Source organism: Protopterus annectens, chromosome 7.part0 (assembly GCF_019279795.1).
Source record: "Protopterus annectens isolate FY-2018-M chromosome 7.part0, PAN1.0, whole genome shotgun sequence".
Lineage (NCBI taxonomy): Eukaryota > Metazoa > Chordata > Ceratodontiformes > Protopteridae > Protopterus > Protopterus annectens.
Genome location: NC_056739.1, coordinates 1,299,309,520 through 1,299,337,374, shown reverse-complemented (window position 1 = coordinate 1,299,337,374; position 27,855 = coordinate 1,299,309,520). Strand labels below are relative to the sequence as shown.

The following is a 27,855-nucleotide window of genomic DNA, read 5'->3' as shown; positions in this document are numbered from 1 at the left end:
TATGACGATGAGATGATCAATTGCAATAATTGGCTGAAGTATTGCTGTTAGTCAAAGGGGATCCAATGTGTGCCAGCCTGGGATGACATGCTGAGCATGACATGATGCTCCACCTGCTAGGGGTGGCGTGCACCTATCAGTCCTGGCCTTATGGATACTGGCAAAGGCTGTTGTTACCCACAGCGTGCCTTGAATAGGTAAGGCTCAAAACACAAACCCACCTCCATAGGTATCACAAGGGATAAGAACCTAGATGTAATGCTACCCAATGCCAGAAGTCTAAACAGCAAGATGCATGCAGTCTAAACTCCCCAGTATGGAGAATGTTGATATCTGTCCTGTAACAGAAAACTGGGTCAAGGCTCACAACAGCACCCTAACACTACCAGGTTACACCTCATACTGTGCTGTACAGCCTCAAAACATGGAACAAGCTACAAAAGGAGGGTGACTAGCAATAATTGTCAAGGATAACCACACCCCATGTTGGTACCACAACAAGAAGCAGCATGGACTAGCCATGGTCAAGTAACAGTGGCTAAAACTGCCTCCCAGTTTATAGCCTGCTACAGACTACCATCCTAACACCAGGAACTGCACTTGGCCTATGTTGGAATACATGAATATATCAAGCCCTCCAAACCACATTATATTGGGTGACTGAAAATACCCAAACATAGACTGGGAGCATTATTCTAGCTCCAACACTGTAGGACAAAAGTGCCTAGAATCCATAAACCAAAATGCCCAGGAACAACGTACCACTCCCACAAGAGGGGTAAGCATACTGGATGTGATAATCAGCAACATGGGTACTGGATGGCAAGATGAGAAGTGTATCCCTCACTGGTAAGACCAGACCATAGAGTAATCACACGGATATACACATCCTGACCACAGTCCCTGGCCAGAAAACCACAGTGAAAAACATGTGTAAAGCAAAAGTTGCACTCCTCCAAACTGATGTGGAATCCATTAAAGGCCCTGTGCAGGTGCAAAATATGGGCCACACCTCAGAACCTGTTATACAGGCATTCCATGAACACTGCCAGGAATGCATGGATTATGCAATCCCAAATAAAACCAAGACACAATGCCATACACGCAGGCATCTGGCATGGTGGACTCCAGCCATTACCAAACCATGCAAGAGAATGAGGAAGCTACTACATGATAGAGCAAACATAAAAGGGAAGTAATCACTGATCAGTAGTATGGCAATAAAATATGTCCACTCATACAATCCACTAAGGCCAGCTACAACAAGTTGAATCTGTGAATCTTGAGGCAATGTTACACCTGCCCCATGTACACAGACAACCCTCACCTCCCCAAGAAATACAAATATATGTGAGAGATGCAACCATTTATCCAAACCGGAGGCTGAGCTCTCTCAACTCAGTACTGTCAAAACTAGTCAGGAGGAGAAGGTAACCACACACACCACAAACCCAGTCTCACATAGACCTATCACAACTGCAAACCAAAGACATAAACACAGAAAAACATTCCCGGAGGCCCTAATTACAAACACACCACATCAACAGAGGCCTCCAAAGCAGACACCCAAGCAACCACTACCTCCAAACATAGCACATGCAACACATAGTACACAAAGCTGGTGTGCCAAACAGTCACAGGCCAGAAGGAGAAACAACATGCCTGATACAGTTGTAATAGGTGACTCCATAGTCAGACACACTGCTGTCCCGCTCACCAGACTGAACAAGGGAAAGGGTACAGTAAGCTGCCTGTAGGCTGCTACAATACGCCACATAACACAAGTACGCAGGTCACCCCAAAGCAAGTAGAAATATGATGCAGTCATTGTCCATGCTGGCGTGAATGACCTGAGATGTACCTCCCGGACTACATGAAAAGAGACATAGATGAGCTCTCCGATTATGTAGTCCAGCCGGTATGACACTGACCGTGTGCAGCATCCTACCCTCACCAAGAATGATGCCACAGTACAAACACAGAATGATCAGCTTTAACAAGTGGCACAATTACTGGTGTCATTCCAAGGGGATCCAATGTCTGTCTGCTTGGGATGTCATGCTTGACAAGCCACGCTGCTGTGCCAGGGATGGCTTGCACCTGTTACCCCTGGGCGTCTGGATATTGGATAAGGCTCTTGCCACCTCCATAGAGCCTTTCGTAGGCAAGGCTGAAAAGACTAACCCACCTCCCTAGAAAACATAAGTGGAAAGAAACATAAGGGTAATGCTGCCCAATGCCAGACGTGTAAACCTCAACATGCATGCTCCCGAGGCCCTCCCAGTATGGAGAACATCGATGTCCGTGCAGTGACAGAAACCTGCAGCAAGGCTCCTGACAGCACACCAGCACTACCAGGTTATACCTCATATCATGCGTTATGGCCCCAAAACCTGGACCAAAACATAAAAGGAGGGGAGTATCCATATTCAGCACAGACACCCACACGTCCAGGTAACTGACAATGCACGAAGCATCGGAGACCACCCATGTGCAACTAACCATAGGCAAAACTGCTGTACAGTCTGTAGCATGCTACAGACCACACTCTCACACACAGGAACCCCACTCAGCCATCCTGAAGACACTGGACAGTATGAATGTCTCACCAAATACCAAACAAGGTACTCACAAATTACCACATAGGTGGTAATCCATTATGTATGGAAGGAGTAATCAGGGACCTAGGGACACAAGTGGACAGTAACCTGTCATGTGACACTCACATTGCCAATGTGGCTAGGAAGACTGTCTATATTGGACACCGTATCATGAAAGGATTCACATCTACGTCAACAGAGGTCATTGTGCCCCTATACTGTTCTCTTATCAGACCCATAATCTAGTACAATGCCTCATTTGGGATGTACCTTACCCGACACCTGCAGCAGTTAGAAAGACCTCAAAGGTACCTCACCAAGAGGATAAAGGGTCTCAAATATTTGTCATATGCTGCCTGGCTGTAGACACCCCAGCTGTATGCAGTCACATACTGCCTATGCAGAGGCATTGCATGCCTGTTGTACAAGGCCATGTCCAACACAGGAGTAATGGACATGCTCCACCCCAGAAAACCCAAATCCATCGGAGCTGTGAGAGTGAGAGATGTCAACCTCAACACATAATGAAATAGGATGTGCTGGAGGGACAGATACATAACCCAGAGGCTCCCTACACCCTGGAACGGAATCCCACTCCATGTTAGGCAGAGCCCCTCACTGACTCTCTTCAACAGGAATCTTGCCAAGTGGATGGATGATCGTAGATGTACACTGGGGTCTTCACTGTGTCACGTCCAGACAGAGGCACAGTAAAGTAAATCATAAATGGCCATAATATTCACATAGCAAGGGGTGGCGAAAGCCACACACACTCTGGCTAGGCTTATAAATGCCCTAGGGTGGATAGCCTAGTATGAACCTATGAACCTATGAAGATACAAATTGTACAGGACACTAAGGATAATCACAAGGCTTTCTTAACTGATGGTAGGAACCTTGTTGGGAATTCACAGATATGCTCTGAATCACTCAAATATTACAAACAACATACCAAACACACACACATATTGCCAACATCCAACCTGACAGGTGCAGTGCAACCCCACGCCAAAATGCAAAATATCTATCCCAGCAGAGTGATGGACCCTGACATTGCAGATGCTGAGGTAACAGCCAGCATCTACAAAGCAAAACACACAGCATCAATGGTATGAGATGGTGTCCTGGGCTGAGTCCAACATGGACTCCAAGAAGAATGGAATGCCAAATAACACTACTGCTCAATGTCAGCCTTACCACAGGATATGTACCCAAAGAGCAGTGTACAACAACAGTGGTCCTTCTCCACAAAGGTGTTGCCTGAATGGATACTGCAAACTACCACCCCAGAATGCTGACAAGCTTGGTCTGCAAAGCTATGGAAAGGATCAGCATGTACCTCAGACATAAAGATATTGGGGACCTACTGACACTGGACCCTACCCAGTGTGGCTTTCTTAAGTGCAGATCCTGCCCCTAAACATATTTGACTCATTTGAAACAGTCATTAAGGTCATTGATGAGTGGAATGTGGTCCACACAGCCTAGCTGGACCTTGCAAAAGGCTTCCATACAATACCCCACGTGTTCATTATAGATAAGCTCACCAGCTTAAATATAAACCCCTATGTCAGTAGAGGGGTTGCAAACCAGACCAAGGACAGAACTGACATGGTCAGAAATGCTGCAGCCATGTCAGACTACAAACCAGATACAACTGGCATCCCACAAGGCTCGGTCCTGGGACCTCCCTTGTTTGGTATATATGTCCCATAGGTACAGGCCAACATGGAAGGACTGTGTCTGAACAAGTTTGCAGAGGACTACAAACTGGCCACCATATCTGACCCTCCAGCTGACACAAGCATCCCACAAAAGGGCCACATAGAAACAGACAACTGGTGCCATAGCCATGTCAGCAAGCTAATTGCAGAAAAGTGTATAGTCAACCCCTGTGGATATACAGTAAGTGCCCACCAATTACCACATAGGTGTTAACCCATTAAGTACTTAAGATGTAATAAGAGACCTGGGGACACAAGTTGATAGATATCTTGCATTGGACAAGCATGTGGCTGTAGTGGTTACAGAAACATACCATATACCCACCTAATCATGAAGGTAGTCAGATCTAGATCAGGGAGGTCATTGTGGCTCTGCAGTCATCCTTCATCAGCGTCACAATTGACTACAATGGCCCCTGTGGGATGTACCTCAGCAGACACCTCCATCAACTGGAAAGACCCCAAAAGTACCTCACCAGGAGTATCAAAGAGCTTGAACAGATGCCATGTGTTGCCTGATTAAACAAACTGCAGCTCCACACACTGCCATACTGCCCACCCAGAGGCAAGCTGTGCCTGATGTATAAAGCCATGTCCAAGCTGGAATCAATGAACATGCTGCACCTTGTACAATCTGAATGGCAGTGAGCTATGCACATGAGAGACCTGAACCCCAGCACTGACATACATAGGACAAGCTGTACTGAATGATCCATAACACAGAAGCCACCCCCCTCTTGAGTAAACTCCCAGTACAGGTTAGCCAGAGAGTCACCCATCGACTCTCCTCAAGAGGAATCTTGATGAGTGGATGGGAGATGGTAGGTTTACCCTGGGTATCACTGTTATGTCACAGGTAGACGGAGGCACAGTATACTAACCATGACATATGTCATGGCAAACTCCAGTTACAATGTGTGTCGAAGGACAAACACACTCTCTGACTAGCATTAGAAATGGCCTAGGGCACATCGCTAGTGTTTGCCAATGTCCACCTATGTTGTGGAATACACTACCAATGTTGGACAAGCCTGGTTTAAGTAGTCCATATCTGAACATAATGCAACATGGTCATATGTGCACAACTGGCCCCTAAACAGTCTGTTGTGCTCACTATGAAAATTTAAAGCAGTGATAGGACTAAAGCCCAGGATACTGTCCACCACAGTGAAAGTACTGAACCAGTACACTATATGGTACTACAGTGTTAGGTCAGTATGAAAGGATGTTGACAACTGTATGCAAAGTATCCCATGCAAACCCTGCAGGCACAGTATAATCCCTGTTGTGTTCAGACACAAAGCAGTTGGCCAGTAAGTACACAACATGACACCCAACACACAACCATAAACGTGAGATATTGTTGAAGTTCACACTCATCCACAAATGTGGTGGACTGCAGAGTTCAACATATGGAAAGCTCACACTGGGCATGCTCGCACACTTTGATAAATGAGACATATGTCAGACAACATGCCATGGAAAGGCTGAACTGGGCATGCTCACACACTTAGGCCATATCTCAGTTTAGCAGTTGGCCACACATATCTGGTATTTGTACGTGTTATTCCAGGAACCAACCACATTACAGCAATCTGCCCAGTGCACACAGTTAAATGACTACAGAGACATAAGTGATATAGTGGATCCCTCTCATATTCAAACATCTTCCACAGATACACAAGTTGTTCATAGAAACAGGGAATGCTATGGCAATAAAGACCTGCAAACAGTCTATCAGCAACAAATATTGTGCATCTGACAATTAAACATATGGGTGTAGAGGTCAATACTAGGCTGTTTGCCCTAGGGAATGAAAGCTTAGCCAGAGTGTGCTTGGCGTCTGCATCCCCAGTACAGTAGGCTACTGTGCCACTGTAAAGTAGGTCACATAAGGCACCGTTTGAGGCTAGTGTGCTGTGCCTCCATCAAGCAGGGACACAGTGGAGATCCCAGGGGTTGAATTTGCTATGCCACATCCATGTTGTTGGTGTGTGCTGGAAGAGGGTTGGTGAGGACCTCTAACAGTAAGTGGGCATCAATAACAGACTGAGGGGAGCCTTATCTGCAGTGTCTGGACAATTTCACTGTCAACACTTTGTCGTGATGATTATGAGGGATTGAAGTGTCGTGCCAGTACTGTTCAGAGATGTCCTCCCTCTGTGGGCTACTGCTCTGCAATGTATTAGCTCACTCCATCTGTTGGACAGCTCATATATGGCTGGTGTACACCTGACAGGGTGTCCTGTTGTGGAGGAGTCATGGGTATATTTGGGATAGCATGATCAATGCAAACCTTCCACATGCTCATAGAATGCAATTGTCAAGGATTATGCAGAGTGGCCTGTATACTCCCCCAGCATGGGTCCTTTGAAGTCTTCCACCCCAGTCTTCACAAGTGCAAAGTCTGCTTTTGATAAATACACTTTGTTTGCAGTGACAACCTTGCCTGGGGTGGGGATGGGATATGGATGTCCAGGAAAGGTGGGTATGGTCAGATATCAACAATGGTGGTCTACCTCTGGTGTGGAACAGTGAGTACCCATGTTGCAGATGGTCAGGTGCAATATGTATTCCCCTTGTGGCTGTGGTGAGTGGTCCTGCCATAGCACATGGACTCACAAATTGTAGTGGCTGTAGGGTAATGTTGTAGAGGCCTGAGTAGTTCCCACACACAATATACCTGTACCTGACGTTAACAACTGGAATGGTGTATGTGAACACCTTCATATCTTGGCACTGTTCCCAGGGAAGCAAAGTGTGTGTCCCGGATGTGGGGGGGTGGTCTGAACTGGTTGTGTTGTGTGTTACAGGTCCTGTGGTCACGAAGCATGGTATAAAACATAACCTGCCAGTGCTGATGTGCATATCTGACCCTGAAGTAGGTGGCTGCAAATGCATATATATGCTATCCCCCACCTGACAGGTAGTAATAGATGTACATACCTCTGTATAAATAATGATGTCAGCACCCTATAAATACTGCAGGTGCAGAACAGATGCCCAGTAATTCGGATAGTGCGCTCTGCTAATGCGTCTCCCTCAAGTGTCATAATATAGTTAGGTAGGGGTTTGAATCCTGCAAATGCTCAGTGTGTGTGTGGGTGAGCGGGGTTGGTGTGTGTGCAATTCTGTGTGAGAGAAATGTCCCTTTTGGCAACTAGGAGAACACACTACAGGATGCACATTCCCCTTTCTAAACACTGATGATGTCAGCACCCTATAAGTACAGCAGGAGAAGGGAAACCTCCCAGTAATGCGAATAGCGCACTCTGCTAATGCGTCCGTCTTGAGTGTCATAACATAGTTAGGTAGGGGTTTGAATCCTGCAAATGCTCAGTGTGTGTGTTTGGGTGAGGGGGGTTAGTGTGTGTGCAATTCTGTGTGAGAGAAATGTCCCTTTTGGCAACTAGGAGAACACACTACAGGATGCACATTCCCCTTTCTAAACACTGATGATGTCAGCACCCTATAAGTACAGCAGGAGAAGGAAAACCTCCCAGTAATGCAAATAGCGCGCTCTGCTAATGCGTCTGTCTTGAGTGTCATAACATAGTTAGGTAGGGGTTTGAATCCTGCAAGTGTGTGTGTGTGTGGGGGGGTGGAAGTAGGGTGTGTGCAATTACATGTGTGAGAGAACTGACCCTTTTGGCAACCAGTACAACACACCAGCTGCTGCATATTCCAATCTCTACACAGAGATGATGTCAGCACCCTACAAGTACAGCAGAAGAGGGCAAATCTCCCAGTAATGCAAATAGCATGCTCTGCTACTGCGTCTCTCACTACTGTCATAGCACAGTTAGTTATGGCTTTGAATTCCACACATGCCACGTGTGTTTTTGTCACACAGAATGCCCATGTGTGTGGGTTGTTGTTCACAATAATGCATGACATCGATTAAACCAGTAATGGCAATGCACACAGATGATGTATGTGTGTGCCAAATACACATATATACCTGTGACCTTCAATAGTTCCCATGTCTGACGCCTGCCACATGTGAATACATGGTATTTGCACTGGATAACATTATGACTGTGGTTTTCTGTGCGGGTGCTGCATGTGGTATGTGTATATACAGTGTGAGTTGTATATGGTATCATCCTAGCAGCGAGGGATACACATCTGGTCTGGGGCATATAGTCTACATGTTGTTGATGAACAGGTGCTGCATGTTTTCACCTGTTGTGGGAGTGGTAACAAGTTGTTCCATAGCAATGCAGTGACTACATGCTAGGAACCTTTCAGCTAGGGTGTTGTAGCTACAGTAATTCATCAGCATTCAGTAATACTTCAGCATTCTTGGTGAGGGTATGATGCCAACCAAGGTCAGGGTCATACCAGCCTGTGCCACATGCTCAGAGAGCCCTTCTATGTTCCCTATCATGTAGTCCAGGGAGGTACATCACAGGTCAGCCATAGTGGCATGGACAATGACTGAGTCATATGTGTCCATGCCTCTGACTGACCTGTATGCTTGTGTTATGTGGTGGACCATAGTGCCCCATGGGCATATCACTGTGACCTTCACCTTGTCCAGCCTGGTGAGACCTCACTGTACCGGACAATAAAGGTACCTAACACAACTGTAGCAGGTGTGTTGTCTAGCCGTACAGGCTGTGACTGTTTGGCACACAGGATTTGTGTGCTATGTGTTGCACGTGCTGTGTTCGGGCTTAACGTATGCCTGTGTGCCAGCTGCAGAGGTGTCTGCTGCTCAGGCAGGATGCTATTCTGAGGCTCCACGAATGCCCCAGTGTGTTCATGTGTTTGGATTGCTGTCAGTGTAGGTCTACATCAGACTGGTATTGTAGTCACTGTAGTATTTCATGCCACCTGACAGGTTATGCCAGTACTGGGTTCAGAGTGCTTAGTCCCCAGTTTGGCTATGTGGTTGCATCTCATACATGTGTTGTACGTCCATGTGTAGGGGAGAGGGTTGACTGTGTACATGTGGCAGCTGTGACATTGCCACATGACTCACATATTCCACAACTGTACCATAGAGGTGACTGACAAGTGACCTTTGCACATGCTACCATAGTATTGTGATTGCCATGGTGATTAACAGCACATAGGGCCAATGGGGAACAAGGTACAGAAGGTGAGTATGTGAGGGTGTAGTGCCTGTGATTAGTTAGCACTGGCATATATGACTGCTCACGTGGTCAAATGCCAGGTAAGTCATATGCAATGTGTCACAGGCAACGTACATGCGAACAGGACAAACAGTGACGTTCTGTCAAGTGAGACATGGACATACATATAGTAAGCTATGCAGATGTCACTAGGAGTCCACAGAAGCTCTGTAAATCTGCATTGCAGGTGGGATCAGTGTTCCAGGGTAACTGCAAGCAAACATGCATGCAAACAAAGCTACAGTAAGCAGGGCTGCATGTAGTCCATTGTACAACAAACAAGCTGTACCACTTCCAGTAGGTAACAGTGCAAATATGCAGGCACTATACACATGTACATGGAAATACACAGGTCAGATGGCCAGGGTCCAGTCTCAGCGCACACAAGTGTACAGACCATGTACCGTCAGGATGTACAATAACCGGATGGAAACCCAGGTGCTCATACCTGCAGTAATACACATGTCAAATAACAGACACTGAGCCTTCACTCAGTGGTTCCATACTTAGTAGGATGTATGCTACCTGTCCTGCCACCACAGTATCCCTGACATTTATGGGGACTCTCCCTCCTGTGAAAGTTAGTTTTGTGTGTTGGGGCTGTCTAGCATGGTATGAGATGTGAGCTTGCAGTGCTAGGGTGCTCCTGTGTGTCCTGTACCAGTCGTGTAGTACTGCACACATATCAACATCCTCAAACATCCGCATTGCAGAGTCCAGTGTGGGCAACATGCCACTTGCAGTTTACATGTCCATCATTGCGTATCAATACTTTCATTACCTTATCCCCTGTGCTACCTATGTATGTGGCCTTCTGTTGACATCCTTACCACCAGTATGCAAACATGTGCAGATGATACACTATGGTACTTACCATGGGTGTAGAAAACAGTACAAGACAATCATACCCTTACTGCATCAGGCATGCTGGGATATACCCACAATTATATCAGCACACAGTACTGTTAACAACATGATACTATTACTACACGTCTATGTAGTCACCCTGTGCATCAGCAACATGTTAACCTGTACCTGCACTGATGTTACAGATTGCAGGAGGTGGCACAGTTTCATCATATGCACAGGGTGTGAACTTGGTATGCCTGAGTCTGCCACTGATACCACCAATTGACATGTATGTGTATGTGTGTTGGTGAGGGACAGCAGTACAAGGTGGGGCAATGTTGATGCAGTGTGTGCGTGTATGCGGTAGCCCTAGGTGTTGTCAATTCGCATGTGTGTATGGATGCACACAGTTCCACCTCATGGCTGCCATATACCGGTGTTTGTGGACAGCCACAGACTGTACCTGCCAGGTCATACAGATCAGTGTCTCTGGCCACGGACATGGTACCTGTGCCTTGCAGGGGTGCTACGGACCGTATCCAGTACCAATCCAGACTGGGTACTGTCATCAGAAGCAGGTGTTCATTGACTGGACACAGATCCCTGTTGGGCCTGTCCAGAGCCACGTGCACGTGGTCTCCTGGGGCGGTCTGATGACAGCACAGACCCAGCATTGCTGGGGCTGCTGCTGGCACTATGGGGGCGGCCGCGGCCCTGTTGTCATCCGCGACGACTGCCAGCTGCTGCTGTTGCTGGCATACGCCCACGTCGATGCCTCAACCGTCCACCATTGCCCTGGCTCATGGACATGTAGTTGTGGAACTGATCTAATATGTCCCCACAACGTCTGTCTATGACATCGGTGAAATTACGGATGGCAGCCGCAATGTCACGCATACTGTCAGTCATGGCTGTGCGACATGCTGTCAGCTCCCTCAGACCCTGTCTGGTGTACCATTCCATATGTGACTGTGCCTGCATGACAGCCCGAAACATAGCTGAGGTTGTAAGACCTCTGTGGGCATGTCTGACAGGGGCAGTATGCCCACGGATGCTCCCACTAGTACCCTTGGACATCTGTCTGTGTGGTACCATCTCAGGGCCATGCCCATGGCTGCTGTGTGGGGAAGCATGTGCCACAGATACCACATTACCCTGGTCAATGCCCACTGTATCCTGTCCATCACCTAGGGACATTGGTGACAAAGGGTGTATTGGCAGGATGACTGCTCATTGATGGGGTTGACAGCTGTGTACTGTCAATTGGCTGACCAATGACGGACCCTGGCACACCTTCCTGTGCCATTACACAGATGTCATCATTATCAGTACCCGTGGCACCTGATTCAGGTTCCCTGCTGCATGACACCAGAGCAGCACCAGAACCTGTGGGAGGGAAACAGGAAACACAGTTTACAATGTCTACACAATGTTACCAGTGATGCACACATGCACACATGCACACATGCACAGGTGCACACATGCACACATGCACAGGTGCACATGCACAGGTGCACACATGCACACATGCACAGGTGCACACATGCACAGGTGCACACATGCACACATGCACACAGTTGCACACTTGCACACTACTCAGTATGCGAGATATCAACACACAGACACAGACACACCTGCATGCATACACAGAGCACTACTAAGTGAGCCTAATATTACTATTACTATCAAGACTATTAAAGGTATTGTTAATACACACTCACCAGCATGGATAGGCTGCATTGCTGTTACACCGGAGGGACCTGCAGAAGTGAGGAAATTAATGTCAGTGGGCACAACTGTGCCATTGTTACTGAGTATGATACAGGTCAGTAGTACAACAGTTGCCTTTCACAGGTCAGCTGCTGATATTGAGAATATCACACTTGCACATTAAATACTATGATGACAGCTACAAACCAAGGACACACCTCACACATGCATTAACTACCAGTGTACACAACAGTCAACTATACATATGGCATATTACCTGCACGCTCGTAGTCTTGGTGCTGTGTGGCTCCAGCCTCCATCATAATGCAGGTCTGCTGCTGTTGTTGTTGTTGGCGGGCTGGAGCCACAACACTTATGAGTAGTCCCTCCAGTCTGGTGAGTGGGGATGTGTAGCCACCCCACCACCTGTGGCAACCTGTTGCCTGTGGATATCCGATGCACGCTGATGGACATTTCTGATTAAATCACTGCAGTGATGTCGTACCTGCTCATATGTCCTATTATGCGTGCCTATGTCATTTACCCGACGGACCAGGTCTTGCCACAGTGCAGCCCTCTCCTGCTGATTCTGGCTGGTGCGGGAAAAGAGTATTGCATAATCCGCACCAGGCTCTGGTGTATTTCCTCATCCTCAGCTGCAGAGTATGCTGGATTGCGCTGGTGAGCCATGGTCCTGAAAAAGGAAATAACATGATATCAGCAAAATATGTCAGCAGAATTTGGCACACATACTACACATGCTACTCGACTGTTGTGATACAACATATCTCACATATATAGCATCTGTCTGTCTATTGGTGGATACACATGTAAATGGCCAGGTATCAGTGCTCAGCCAACAACTGTGCAACAGTACCTGGCACACTCCATATGACATACTACCAAACCCCAGCAGTCAGAACACTGATTCAGGTCCAAAGCACCTCCTCACTCTGGGGTTTGTATCGAGGTACTGTATGGGGTACATCATCAACTACTGTGATCTGACCACAAACTAATTGCCCTGGATATACATATCCCACCTCCACCACCAGCACAAACGACTACAGTGAATAACATTTCAAATGCAAACTTTACACTTCGTAACACTGAGATGGTATCCTTTAAGCCCACTGGGCCAGTGGAAGACACAACCCACAATGCTGACTCCTTCACAAATGATTTCTATGGACATCTCCGAGAATGCATGGATCATGCAATCCCATATAAGACCAAGACACTCTCCACAAAGGGAAAGCATCCTGTCTGGTGGACCCCAGCCATAGACAGATTGTATAACAAAAGATGGAAGCTACTGCAAGACAGAGCATAATTCCATAAAGGGAAGGCATGTCTGATCAGCACTAGTAAAGAGCTATTTTCTCTCATACAAACATCCATGGGCAACTTTGAGAGGGAAATCACCGGGGACACTACAGATAACCACAAGGCCTTCTTCAGTTATGTTAGAAACCTGGTCAGAAACCCTCCAATATGCTCATAGTTAGTACACAACAACAAATAATTCACTGAACCCACAGATATTGGCAACATTGTGGCAGACAGGTTCAGTGCAAGTTTCCCCCTCCCTCTCCCCCAAACTAAGACATACTTATCCCAGCTGAATGTAACCTCCCTGTCATCACAGATGTCCAGGTGAGAGCCGCCCTCAGAAAAGCAGAAAACACAGCATCAATGGGACCTGATGGTATCCCGGTTGCATGCTACATGAACTCCAAGAGGAGCTAAACACACATATAGAAGTGCTATGTAACACTAGCCTGACTACAGGATATGTACCTGTACACTGGCGTACAGCAGCAGTGGTTCCACTCCACGAAGGAGGCACCTCTACATACCAATACAATACAACACAATACAATACATTACAATACAATACAATACAATATGCTATTGCCCCTGGGACTACAGCAGCATACTGTTCTGCTACCCTGACCATTGTGACACATGTGATGTGATGGTACCTGCTCCTGTCAAACAGTTACACAGGGTGACTCATATGGCATATTACCTATCTGACTAACATTCAGCAGGGGTATGTGTGACATGTACTCATGGGGAGTCTTGCTTCTTAATGCTGTGTGGTTTATTGCAGGGTATGTCTTATCTGTGGGTAGGAACCTGTACCTCCACCATGTGCTCTCTACTGCGGTGTCAAGGATGACACACAGCAGTCATTTAGGTTGTGGATGGTGTGAGGTGTTACTATGGTTGTTGGACATCTGTCATGGGTGTGACTTAAGTATGTAAATCCAGGAGTGGTAACCTCTATGTGGGTAGTATGTGTGTACTCTGTGGTGTTGTCAGTCACTGTGCATTGGTAATGTGTTTGAGTGCATTGTCACAGTGTTGTACATGTCACTGTGTCCTTCTCCATATCTGTAGCTGTCATGTGAGGTACATACCGTGGCAGCCATTGTGTGGTGTGGAGGGTACACTGACCTACATGTCCATAGCTGACACACCATGTCTGCTGACACATACCATGTGCAGGTATTCCAGGAATAGTGTGCCACTGTGACTATCATTGGGGGACTATTGTACACATTTATGACCCTGTTCACCCCTGACACATGCAGTGGTGGGCAGCCAATCACATATCTGGTGGTTACTGGTGTAGGTGATTTGAAATGGGGTATGGTACTCCAGTTTCGACACTGGTGTTCACTCCATGCCTTTGTCACCAGGCACCTGTTGCAATACATCTGTACACATGTGCCTCACTCAGAATATATATACATCTCTCTCTCTCTCTCTATATATATATATATATATATATATATATATATATATATATATATATATATATATATATATATATATGTCTGTATACATATACACATATATATATCGATGTACATATATTGCTATAGATATGGAGGGGGGGTGTGACAGAGAGGGGGTGAGAGTGACAGAGGGGTGGGACAGGGGAGTGTGAGATCGTCATATACAGTCATATCTGTAGATAGTCAGATCTGTCTGTCTATGTATATGTATCTACATATATCTATATCTGTATGTGTGTATTACATATATATGTTTCTACATATTCTATCTATCTACATCTGTCTATGTATTCCTACATCCCTCTCTATGTATGTATACATATATGCATATATATATATATATATATATATATATATATATATATATATATATATACATACATACATATATTGACATACATACATATCCATATGATAGATAGGTATATCAACATGTTTGTTTACAAAACTGTATACACACACTAACATACTGCTAAACATACATAACTGTGAAACCTACTTTGTACATTGCACTACAACCTACATTCAACCTACATTGATATGTGCACATAGATGCCCTCACATACATATGTATGTACAGCCTTCACTGATAGTTGCTGTATGTCCCCTGCCCTATGCACATCTTCATATACATATGGATACAGACCAATGACACATATGGAGGGTTCACAGTATGTAGACTTTTAAAGTATTACTTTACATTACCTGTGTTTGTCACAGCTGCTTGCATTGCCGTTTGGTTTGGTGTCCTGCTGCTGCTCCAGTTGGCAGATGTCAGCTTTTGAGTGGGTTTTGATGAGTGCTTTTGTTTGTGTATGTTTTATTTTTTTTTCTCTCTCTCTCTCTCTCTCTCTCCCTACCTCCAGAGGGTGCAATGAAAGTATTGCATGTGTGGACTGGGAGTACAGCATGCTTTTGTAGGTATCTGCATATGTCCATGTGATGGCCTCTGCACCAATTGTTAGCCAGCATTTGCTAATTGCATGCAGCCAGTTGTGTACTGATTGCAGTTCTCACTGTGATTCCAGGACAGTGCTATAAAAGGTATGTGAGATAGGCGTAGCCCTTTCAGAGTTTAAGGGCAGGGACCATGCTGGTATGCTGTGGACACTGTTCTGTGAGTGTAAAGGTTAGTATCTCTCTCATATTTCTGGCTGTGTTGTAGATTAACATTTCTCCATTCATTTCTCCAGTTTCCTGTACTAAGTGTGTATGTACACTGACACCTAAGACTACTACTACTGTTAATGTGGGTGTGTGTGCTTTCCTGTGGGACATGTGGTGTAACTGGTATATAGCAGTGGCTCTTGCACTTTGTTGCTATGGCTTCAATATTTGCCCTTTACATTCACTACTTGTATGCCTGCTAGGTGTCTTGACTGTAGTGTGTTGCTGTGGCTTTCCTATTTTCCATGTACATTCACACCTTGGAATGCTTGCTATATCTGCTAGGGTGTTACTGCATGCAGTGTGGTCTGGCCATGGTGTGGGCCTTGACATCTATTAGGGTATTTGAGTATGCTGCTGAGCAGGCCCCAGAGACTCTCAGGTGCATCTTTTATCTGCCTCATGGAATGGTACATATCAGTGGGGTACACCCATTAAATTGCCTGGTATTCTGCAGTTGTGACTGTGGGTTAGCATGAGCATATGTATTACTACACTATTTCCGACGTGCAAGTGGTGCATACTTTCAGTACTTCATAGTTACCATTGCATGTGTTGTAACACCTTTCTGCCTACTGTTTGTACATTTCACAGGGAGTCTGTGGGGCATCCCTGTAACTCAGTCACTGTTGCTATGTCTAGGCTCTTAACTATTCAAATATGGCAGTGTCAGACCTCTCAAGTGTACAGATATTTGCAGGATGTCCTCATTTTTGCCTCATATTTTGGTCCATATCTCATAAACAGCTTTTTCTGGCAAATCACTCTGGGCTCAAGTCAGACTATAGTGACAAACATTTCAGTTTCAGACTTCATACCCTTCCAAACATCCAACATAATGCAAAACCTGTTACTCTCTCAACTGTCTAAGTTTGTTGGAGCAATATTTGGAATGTGTCCCTGTTTTTGGGCCTTTGCTCCACATTTTTTTATTACTTAGTCCAGATGTGTTGCTGTAAGAGGTTGTGGGGTATGGGCAGTGATTATCCTGCTGTGAGTATGTGTGTGGCTTGCAAGGTGCTACAGTGACATTATTACCTACTAGCTACCAACTAGCATGGCTGTTTCTGTTCACACACTACTATTATAGAAATCCACTACATTTGACAGTAAATATACATGACATGCTTTGTGTACTACACATCCTATATTCCCTTTACATTCATTCCTACTATTACATGATATATTTATTGTAGCACAATGTTCTTATATAACAGTCATGGCTTAGTGGTAAGTCATGCAGACTACTGTTTCCAAGGTCCTGGGTTCGGGACTGACAGTGGGATTTTATTTTGCTTTTGAACAGACTACAGGCCTTGTCATTCAGAGTGACTAAGGCACTTTTAAGCAGTTGTAACCAGGTTAGCGCTGGTTTGCCCGGAGCTCACGCATGCGCACTGGCGTTCAGCTCCACGCACACCCGCTTACAACTGTTTAAAAGTGCTTACGCTTGCGCTCACCCACGCTAATTTCTTTGAAAGAAATGAAAATGGGGAGACAGGAAAGTGGTGAAAAAGGGGTCACAAAGAAGGTAAGACAGTAGGGAAACAAGCTCGGGTTTTGCAGGAGGGATGTAGGTAAGGCCCATAGCTGCCCATTTCTTCATCAGCAACAGCTGTGCATATGTTTGTAATTTGGTGTGACATTTGAAACCTTCCACCCCTGAGAGAGGTGTAAGGACAACAATAATACTTGTTGTACAGCCAATTGTAATTGACAGTTTCCATGTCCAGCAGACATGTGTGCAAAATGGGCAGCTATGTATGGGGCGTAATTTTTTGTGGGTACAGAGTGCCCTTTTTTTTTTTTTTTCAGGTGAGAGTGGTATGTCAGGTACAGGAAGTCGGTATAGCTGGGGAGGTAGGTTGGGTAGGTTAACAGACAAGACAAACAAGACGCATACAGGGGCAGTGTATGACACATGTAGGGGGGTTACACAATTTACGGGGACGGATGTTTGGATATCTAGAGCCCATGAGCCCACAGATGGCAACAGTGGAACTGATATCCCCACACATGGGCAGTTGCCACTGTTACTTCACTGCCCAGGACAGGGCTGTGCTGGGGGCTGTGTAGGCCGGGCAGCAGGCACGCCCATTAATTGTGCCACCAGTGCCTCAAGCTGGTGTAGGGGCCCAAGCACAGCGTGACGGATCTCCCAACGCATCACAGTCCGGACACTATGGAGGGTGAGTGGATGTTCTCCTCCGGCCACACTTGCAGAGGGGGGACGAGCCCCATCCCCTGCAGCGCTTCCACCTGCAGGTGGCACAGGGCCACCGGAGGAGGGTCCGGCCTGGGCACTACTGCCAGGAGCACTCGCCAGCTGAGGAGGGAGAGGTGGGTCCGCTGGAACCCGCCTTGCCTGTCGTCCTATGTTTTGCATTATGTCATGACAGTTTGGGTTAGTAACGTACAATACCATTCACAATTAGTTGTAACAGCATGCATTAGTATTCCCATTAACCAAACACCCAGATATTCAAACCATTGAACAGCAAGCATAACACATGCATATTTTGAACAGCAATACACAGTCCAACAACATGCAGGGTTGATTGATGGCAACAGGCCATCAGGTTTGGATGTATGAACAGGGCAGATGCATCAACGTACATGGAAATATGTATGAACCAACAGGACAAATGTCCAGGGATGTTAATTGTGATTGCACATACCAATTTCACATGGAATGGATTATATGTGGTTGTAGGGTAGGGTGAAGAAAATTTAATTAACAACTTCAAATACCAATACATATGCTGTACATTTCTAATAGCTGCAGATATATACACACTACAGTTCTGCCTACAGTTTCCTATGTGCTAACTACTTCAAGTTGGTGATTGGAATGTTACTGCTGCATCAATATACATTTTCATTTTTATTCATACACATTCATATCTGGCTCTGTTCAGCTACATCATCCTGCTACATTTGCTTTATATAGCTATAGACAACTGTGGATGTTTGGTATTTCAGACAACCATACTATCTGCATATTGCAGACTGAGAGCAACATATCCAGATTTTGGGATACACATTCCAGCTGCGGTACCGTTTTCAACACGTTACTGTTTGGTTCTGCCTGTCACATTCATTTCATTCTGTACTGACTGCAGTATATTTTATTCAGGAGTTATTACTACTTTATTGGTGGATTCATAACTCTTTCTCACACTCTCTCACTTGTTTTATTTTTACAATTCAGGATGGTACTTAATTCTAGGCTTTACTGACAAGTTTTACCTGTAGTTATAACAATCCTTTCCAACAGTCTCACTTCTGTCATGTTTCTGTATTTCAACAGGGATATATTTCACACATGTGTTTTACCCAGCCTCTGCAGCTTTACTTTTCAGCCTGCTGCAGGTTATATACTATTATATTACAGATGGGACATCTTTATTTCAGACTTGTTTCATTTTTATGTTTGGATTACAGGCTGCATCACACTTTTGTAATCAAGCACTACTTGCAAACCCTCTTACACTGTTACTTGCACATTTTATTAATTAGTGACTACACTGCACTCTTTTGCTAACTGTCATACTTATATATTTATTTACAGTTACAGGGAGAGAATTACTGACCTGCCTGGTGGCGCAACCGTGCCAGCCTATCACCATAGGCTCTACGGTTCGCAGAACGGACACCTGCAGCTGTGATATAAATAAAGTAATATTGGAATACACATCTCCATAATATCAGCTAGGTTAATTTCTTACATAAATAATTACATGTAACTTACTCAGTAGTGGGGCGTTGGGCATTTGCCGGGCCTCCTGGATCCAACGGTTCAGTTGGTCCTGCTTGCGTCTCTTTAGGTCCGCATGGTGGTGACGGACCTGCTCACCAGTCCTTGGTATCCCTGTGGCACTGGTGAGATCATGAACCAACCGGTCCCACGCCTCAGCCCTATATGCTCCCCACAGGACCTGGCCCTGCATGAGTTGGGCCTCATGATTGTGGACAAGGAGCCAAACCATATATTTGGACTCCTCAATGCCCCACCTCTGTGCTCGGAAGCAACTACCCTCACCTACACCTGACATTCTGGCTGCAAGTTGATTCTACAATCGGTTATACTGTGTATTCCCGCCTATGGGGCTTATATATGCCGTTTTTCCCGCACTTATCTGTGATTGGCCATTTTGGAATTGTATCAGCTTCACAAAACCTGCTTTGTCATGCTCCCCTTTCTATTCATTCCTATATATATGCTGTTACTGCATTTCTAAGTGCAACTGTCATGGCTTAGTGGTTCAGTACCTTGACTATGGTGCATGGTATCCTGGCTTTGAACCTGGCCACTGCTTTTTATATTTTATGACTGTCTACACAGGCTAGGAGGTGTGTCTGTGTAAAGGCAGTTTTGTTACAGCTTGCTCAACGTTGCCCTTCGGTTAGCTTGTTGGCGTGGCGCGCAGCTCTGCGCAAATGGGTTACGCTGGTTTATGCGTCATTTGGCTGTCAGTACGCATATTACGCTTAGCTCAACTATGGGCACACAGTTTCAGCGTGTTAAACCACTGCTCACCTACAGGCACTCATTTTACACCTGTTAAACCACTGCTCACCTACGGGCACTCATTTTATACCTGTTAAACCACTGCTCACCTACGGGCACTCATTTTATACCTGTTAAAACACTGCTCACCTACAGGCAGATGTACTCAACTTGTTAGACTGTAGCTCAGCTATAGGCACATCTGACATATTTTTTTTTTTACTATCTCACATTTCTTCAAAATACATGGCCCATTTCATTACATTTTACATAAAATATAATTTTATATGTGTACATATATGTCAGGGACTTTTTTCGTGCTTATTTCACTAAAAATAAAAATTGATGTTGTAGGGGCTCGAACCATGACTGCCTGCTCTTCAGCCGACATCTCTACCGCTATGCTATTGCTTTTTGGCTTACTTTGCATATGTAGTTCTGATATGCTTTTCCACTGACTGCTAACTGTGGCTAAGCTATGGGCACGCCCACGCAAATGAGCGCACTCACGGGCAAACATCTTTACAATTTAAAAAAAAACGTATAAGATGTTCATTTCTACATTTTATGTTCGTAGTCTGTGGGGGCATGTGTTGTGTTGTGTTTATTCACATTTACACGGACTCTGTCGTGGGGGTTTACTTTCGGGACTTTTACTCTTCTGGGGGTGTGTCTGTTTGCAGGGCTCGGTCTACGGACACGCCCCCTACTGTCTTCCATGGACTGTGTTAGCCTTAGGTGTGATTCAGCATGCCCTCATGCATATGCATGACATGCTGACATCACACCGTTTAACTGCAGCCTCCGTGTAGGCCTTGTAACTCTTACACGGAGGCTTTGTGAATCCTGCCCTATATTTTTTATATTGCTTTATTTACTTGTATTTCTGGAAATTACTAATTCTGGATAATATAATGAAGAATGTATGACGTGTTTCTATTAACAATACAGTTAGACAAACAGCAATCAGATGTAAATAATTGCTGATACCGGGGACACATCTGTAAAGGTCAGTAATAATTTACAATAAAAGAATCAAGAAGGCTCAACTGTTCTATTTATAATGGTAATTTGTATATTATTTTTTATATTACATCATAAAGGATGAAAGCTGATTATTGCCATAAATATGCCACATACAAACAATTTAGCAATGGTATGGCTGATGGGCACTACATTTTTTTAGGAGTATCAGGAATCTGTCACACACTAAATCTGTACATAAAATGTCATGCTTTGATCATCACCTTCATCTGTTCTTGACAAAGATCATCTGAACCATATTTACTCTCAGCTATATTCCAGGGATAATCTTTTCTTATTCGTGAGACACAGAGTTCAGCAACATAAATACTTTTACCCCAGAAGTGACTGACATTTAATCCTTTTCCCCCAGTGAATGCTGCAGTGAGTTTTGCTTCCTTCCTTTGTAATAAACTTGCATGCTGTTTGTTTTTCTCTTATTATCAGGAGGTGTTACAGGGTAATTTTATTAACATTTAATCAGATTCTGTCGCAGCTTCTCATTCATGCTTATGGTGCATATACATTATCTGATATTCTGTAATGCGCATGTGGTGATGCATGATAACAGGGAACGTGATGTCCTTAGTGCAGGATAACAAGAAAATTATGCTGATGTTATCTGTGAATAGAAATTCTCTGCCTTGTACTGTATTCTGTTCATGAAATTCCATGTCTTCTACTACTAGCAGCAAATGGAGCTTTATATGACATTTATTATACTATTAGTACAAAAAAGAACGTATCTGCAACATGACTGTGTAATAGGCTGAACTTTGTGCAGTAGTAGTATCATAGCTTTATCTTTTTTTCTGCTGGTCTAATTACTTCAATTAAATGCACTAACTATAATAAGTGAAAAGTAAATCCTAAAAATAGGTCACCTTAAAACTATATGATTTAACAAAAAGTATAACAATTACTAGTGAGTATGCATGAGATATCTCAAGCATTACCTTTACTTTATCCATAGTTCCCCACTTTTGCCATAAAAGTAAAATAAATACAAGCATACTTTTTCTAAACACAGTTAAACAAGTATTAAAATGAGAATAACTTAAAAAACTTAATATCACATATTATTTATTGTAATTTATTTTAAGTTTAGCACTTCAGTCACATGATGTATCAGACACTACAAAGTGAGAAATGCAGTTAAACATAAAGAGTATCTAATATTTTTCAAATGACTGCAAATAGTTTCTTCCTTAAATATTTATTAACAAAGATCTGTATATACAGCATTTGTAGTACTTTGGGTCTCATTTGGCCAGCTGACAGATACCCGGCTGATAACAGCAGTGCTTGAAACAAGATGGCTAATGTAAAAATAATTAAGAAGGCTTTCAGTGAGGAGGAGCAGGATGCCCCACAACCCCTAGTATAGGGAATGGTACAGTGTTGCAGCGGTAGCGTTGTCGCCTCACAGCAAGAGGTTCTCCAGATGTTCTTCATATTTCACTGTTGCAGTCATTACATTTGGGTTATCTGCCTGCAGGTAGCCCTCAGCTGGCCTGAATACCAGAGCCTTGGATTCCTGCGTCAGATGTTGTCTCTTCTTCCATGACGTCAGGGCTATAAAACATGCAGGCGATGCCATTACATCAGTCTTTCTTGCCGCGCGGTGCCCGAAGCAGAAGCAGTTTGCATGTGCTGGTCGCCGACTCCTGAAATTTTCGTTTTCAAGTTTCATTACCAAAGTCTTTGAAAAAGCTAAGTACCCCACTGGGAATCCTTTTTTTTGGTCTTAACCGATGTCAGTGAAAGTTAACAATTGTCTTACCTGTGGAAAACAAATACCTCATAAAGATTTTAATTTGTACTACATTCCTTGCTTAGGCCCAGACCACAACGTCCCTCGCTGTCGGTTTTGTGCCTTATTCAACCCTCAAACTATTCGTCGTTGGTCTATTTTTGCAGCAAATTATTTTGGTACTCGGTTTAACTATCCAGAAATGGCTTTGGTAAGCCATCCGACTACTGATATTCCAAAAAAAGTAAGGATAAAGATAGAGACAGACCGCATAGGTCCAAAACTGCCAACGACACTTCAGTTAAGCTAGTCGCCAGTTTGCTGGTACTCAGTGAGGTGCTTTCGAGTCCCTGATACCCGCTGCTTCAGATTTGCAGGCCTCTACGGAGACTCATTCAGAGTCTGATATGCCACGAGATGCTTCTTCGACTATGGAACCTGTGGATGTCTCTACCTTGGATGGGTCCGGAGCCGCTGTGCAGGCACCGGCTTCTGAGGGTGTATTCAGGCCTACAGATTTGCATTTTAAACTGATGCCATCTTCTTCATTCAGGCCTAAAACTCGACCCACGCCTAGAAAACTGACGTCCAAACTGCATGGTCAGGCCCATATGCCTGAAAAACAAATGCTTAGAATGGCTGAATACCTTATTACTTTAATTAGGGGAAGCCAGCCTTCCCCCTCTAAGAAACCTAGAACTGATTTTCCTTCTGATTCTTCTGATCAGGATTCTGAAATCTCTGTTGCTTCTGATTACCAGGATTTGCCCTTATCTACCTATGAGGATTCTAGGATTCCATTCCCTCTGCTTCACATCAAAAAGATTTTTCTTTAGGTGAAATCTTGCCAGTGGTGGTTGGTGACTTCAAATCAAGGGGGGAGCTGCAGGAGACAGCTGAATTGGTGGGGTCAATGGGAAGGGGTGCAGCCAACTAGAAAGGGGAGGAGCTATGCTCATAACCACAAAAACTGTAACTTTAATTAAATACGCTGACCTGGGTGCCAAAGCGTCATTATGAGAGTCCCATCAAGACAAAATGAATTGTGGAAGAAAAAAAAAATATTTCAATGTGTTAGCTGCATGACAGCTTACTTAATATCTAGATGGAAACAAAAAGGCTGTGAGGCATGAAAAAATAAATTACTTTTTAAATACATTACTGGAATGCCAGTCAAAATCAAGTGTAAGAAAAACAAGCAGCACTCAACTCAAACCACTTCTCCTTGCACTGCAGTTCTAATTATAATTTATATTCAGCTTTATTAAAGTACCAAGTAACATGCTGAAAGTAGCAATCTCTGTGATACCCCCACTTGTAAAAATGTTTCTTATCCAAAAAAGACCTGTTGCCTGACAACTACTATCTACTTGTTTCATGGGGAAAACATGATCAAAGTAAAAAATGAAAAGCAAACAAGAAACAAGCTCAAGATACATTGCTTAAAGGATTACTGTACAGGTAATGGATCACACATGATAGGTTGGCATTCTGTTTGGTTTACAGGTAAAGCTTGCAAAGATGACTGCAAGTCTCCAACAAATGTAATGAGCTTCTTTAAATAATGTAATCCTGTCCTTTATTACAAATACTGTCATATGCATTTCAGTACCCAAGGCTTATACATTATCTAGTTATGTAAGTATTCTCTGCATGGCAACAACAGAAAGGCTTTCAATGTTGGCAATTCTTTAACAGTATGCTTATTAAAGCTTACTTGCATCTTACAATCTCAGACAAGCTTACCTGATGGTCATTAAAGCATTGCTACTTAAACACAGAGCAACAGGCACTTTCTGAGTAATAAGAAGCATAAATCAACAGTATAAAATATGACAGAAACCAGAACATTCTGCAAAATCAAGGACAGAATAAAAGTAGCACTTGTGTCTACCTTGAATGGGCGGATACTCTGCACATTTACACTGTATAACTGCTCCTTGCCGTGCTTGGACACATCCAGAGTCACTACATGGGGGAGTGGGGTGCAACAAGTATGTCACAATTTGAAATGTCTCTGGCTGACTGTGATGGCCCTGACACATTTGTCATACCTCTCAACCTCAGAACAAGAAATATGGACAAAGCCATACATAGAAGTGGGACAAAGGCCCAAAAATAAGGACAATTTTTAAATATTGCTCTTATAAACTTAGAAAGATAATAGAATAGTAGGTCTTGCAGTAGTATGCATTTTCTGAAAGGTATGAAATCTGAAACTCAAATGTCTCTCATTATTTTTTAACTTCAGTCTTTAATGATTTGCCACTAATTTGCCAAAAAAACACAATTTTATGAAAAATTGACCAAAACTGTGATGCAAAAATATAAAATAGCCACACAATACAGCTGGGAACCTGTCAAAGAAGGGACACATTTTTATATTAGTACTGCTAACTTGAGTAGCTGACAAAATAAAAGAATCTGCATGCCTTTCTGAAATAAAAGTAATCTATAACTCTGATTATTACAGTTATTTCTTAATTGTAAGCCCTCCACGTTTTCTTCCAAAATTGCCATTTTGCGGCGGGATTATTAGGGGAACAGCAACATTTTGAGCCAAAATCGGGGACAGTTGAGAAGTTGGATATGCCTAATTCTAAAAAGCAATTTATATGCACGTACCTCTCAACCTGTTAATGCAGGAAATCTGGACAAGGCCAAATACACTGGGGGAACATATAAACAGTACTATAAATTGTTGTATAAACTGAGACAATTGATAGAATAACAGGTCTTGCTTTAGCATGCATTTTTCTGAAGGTTATGAAGTCTGAAACTCAGTGTCTGTAATTATTTAGTGACTTAATTCCTAAATTATTTGCCAGAAAACCACACATTTTATGAGGAACAAACCAAAAATAAGAAGCAAAAATCTATTCATTATGTGAAAATCTGGACAATTGAGAGGTATAGTTCAGCCGGGGCTGTCTTTGAGTTTGCCGCCCTTCCCCCTCACAAAATCATGGTCAAATGGAGCCTCCCCCCTGCAGCCACTCCAATGAACCATTACTTGGCTATTTCACCTCATTTACCATAAACACTAATGTGCATACTGCTTTACTTCTACGATGATTTGGACTTCATTTGAAAGTTTTATGTTGCATTTTACAGCACAAACACTAAGACATCTGCTAAATAAAGCAATACAATCTCACAATGAAAACAGACTTAGCATTAAAACTTCTCTGCCCTTGAAACTCACATTCATTGAGACAGCATTGAAGCCCACATTCAAAGAAAATACATTTTGCCAGTGGCAGATAAAGATTAACTTTGGGCTGTTTTCAAATCATAGGCCCCTTGCACACGAAACATACACATGGTCTTTGATACACCTTCCTGATTGTATTAATTATATTCCTTGTACAATATAGTACAGTTGTTAGAGAGCGTTTTAAATTTGTTTTGAACACTTTTCCAGTAAATAATGAAACAAAATGCATGCACCAATAATGACAAAATTGCCCAATTCAGAACATTTTTCCAGTAAACAATGAAACAAAATGCATGCACCAATAACAACAAAACTGCCCAATTCAGAACATTTCTATCATAAAAGTCTACTCAAACTTCTACAGTCCACCAGTATCAGTAAATATGCACAATCTCTGAAGAAGTAAAAGTCATCTAAATAATTCCACATTAAATAAATCTGTAACTGATGAAGAGGTTGCTGCTAGCAAACAACTTTATATTTCATTGTTTCATCTACAAATAAAGTGTATGTTGTCCTTGAGGAATAAATTGCCTAAGTTGCATTAACAAAACGATAAGCTAGTAATATTGCAATAGGGAATGGATGGCAAACTGATACCTGGTTCATAGTTACTGGGTATCTTCACCAAAAAGGACTGCAGCATCCACCCCCTTTACAATACAGTACAGTATCAGCAATGCATTTAGCTACTGTGGGAGTAGAACCCACAGCCTTCTGCATCAAAAGCAAGTGCACTATTAACAATGCAAGCAGCCTTGGCATAGGCAGCACTAAACCTTTGTTCCCCTGCAGATCTCAGCTTCTACTTGACACTCAGCTGTATCTCTGAACTTTGCAGCACAAGAAATCTGGAAAAAGCCAACATTTGGAGGGGGGTGGGGGGAGACCAAAAAACAGGGACACATTTTAAACATTGCTTGTATAATGTTGGAAAGTTGTTAGAATAAAATGATGTGTTACCACCATACATTTCACTGCCAAGTGTTGAACCCTGTGCAAAACAGTCAGAGCAACATACCACTACGCCAAATCATCTGTTTTATGAAAAAGAAGACTGAAACTTAAATGGCTACCATTTAGTGAATTCAGTTCTCACCATAGCTGTCAACATCTTAGCACAAAACACCTGAACAAAGCCAATAAAGGGGGGAATACAGCCCCCAAACATATTCAGTGAGTTCAGTTATCAGCATAGCTCTCAACCTTGGCACAAAAAACCTGGATAAAGCCAATAATGGGGGAATACAGTCCAAAAAATAGGGACAAATATCCATCGAGGATACTAGAACAAACACAGGGAGAACATGCAGGCTCCTCAGAGAAGGCACCCCAGCCAAGAATCAAACCAGAC

At 43.7% G+C, this 27,855-nt stretch overlaps 1 long non-coding RNA gene across 1 annotated transcript in view; it reads left to right on the top strand.

The window, feature by feature from the left end:
* LOC122807024 overlaps positions 1-27,855 on the top strand; it is a 1,044,555-nt gene that overhangs the window by 552,535 nt on the left and 464,165 nt on the right. The window lies entirely within an intron of this gene.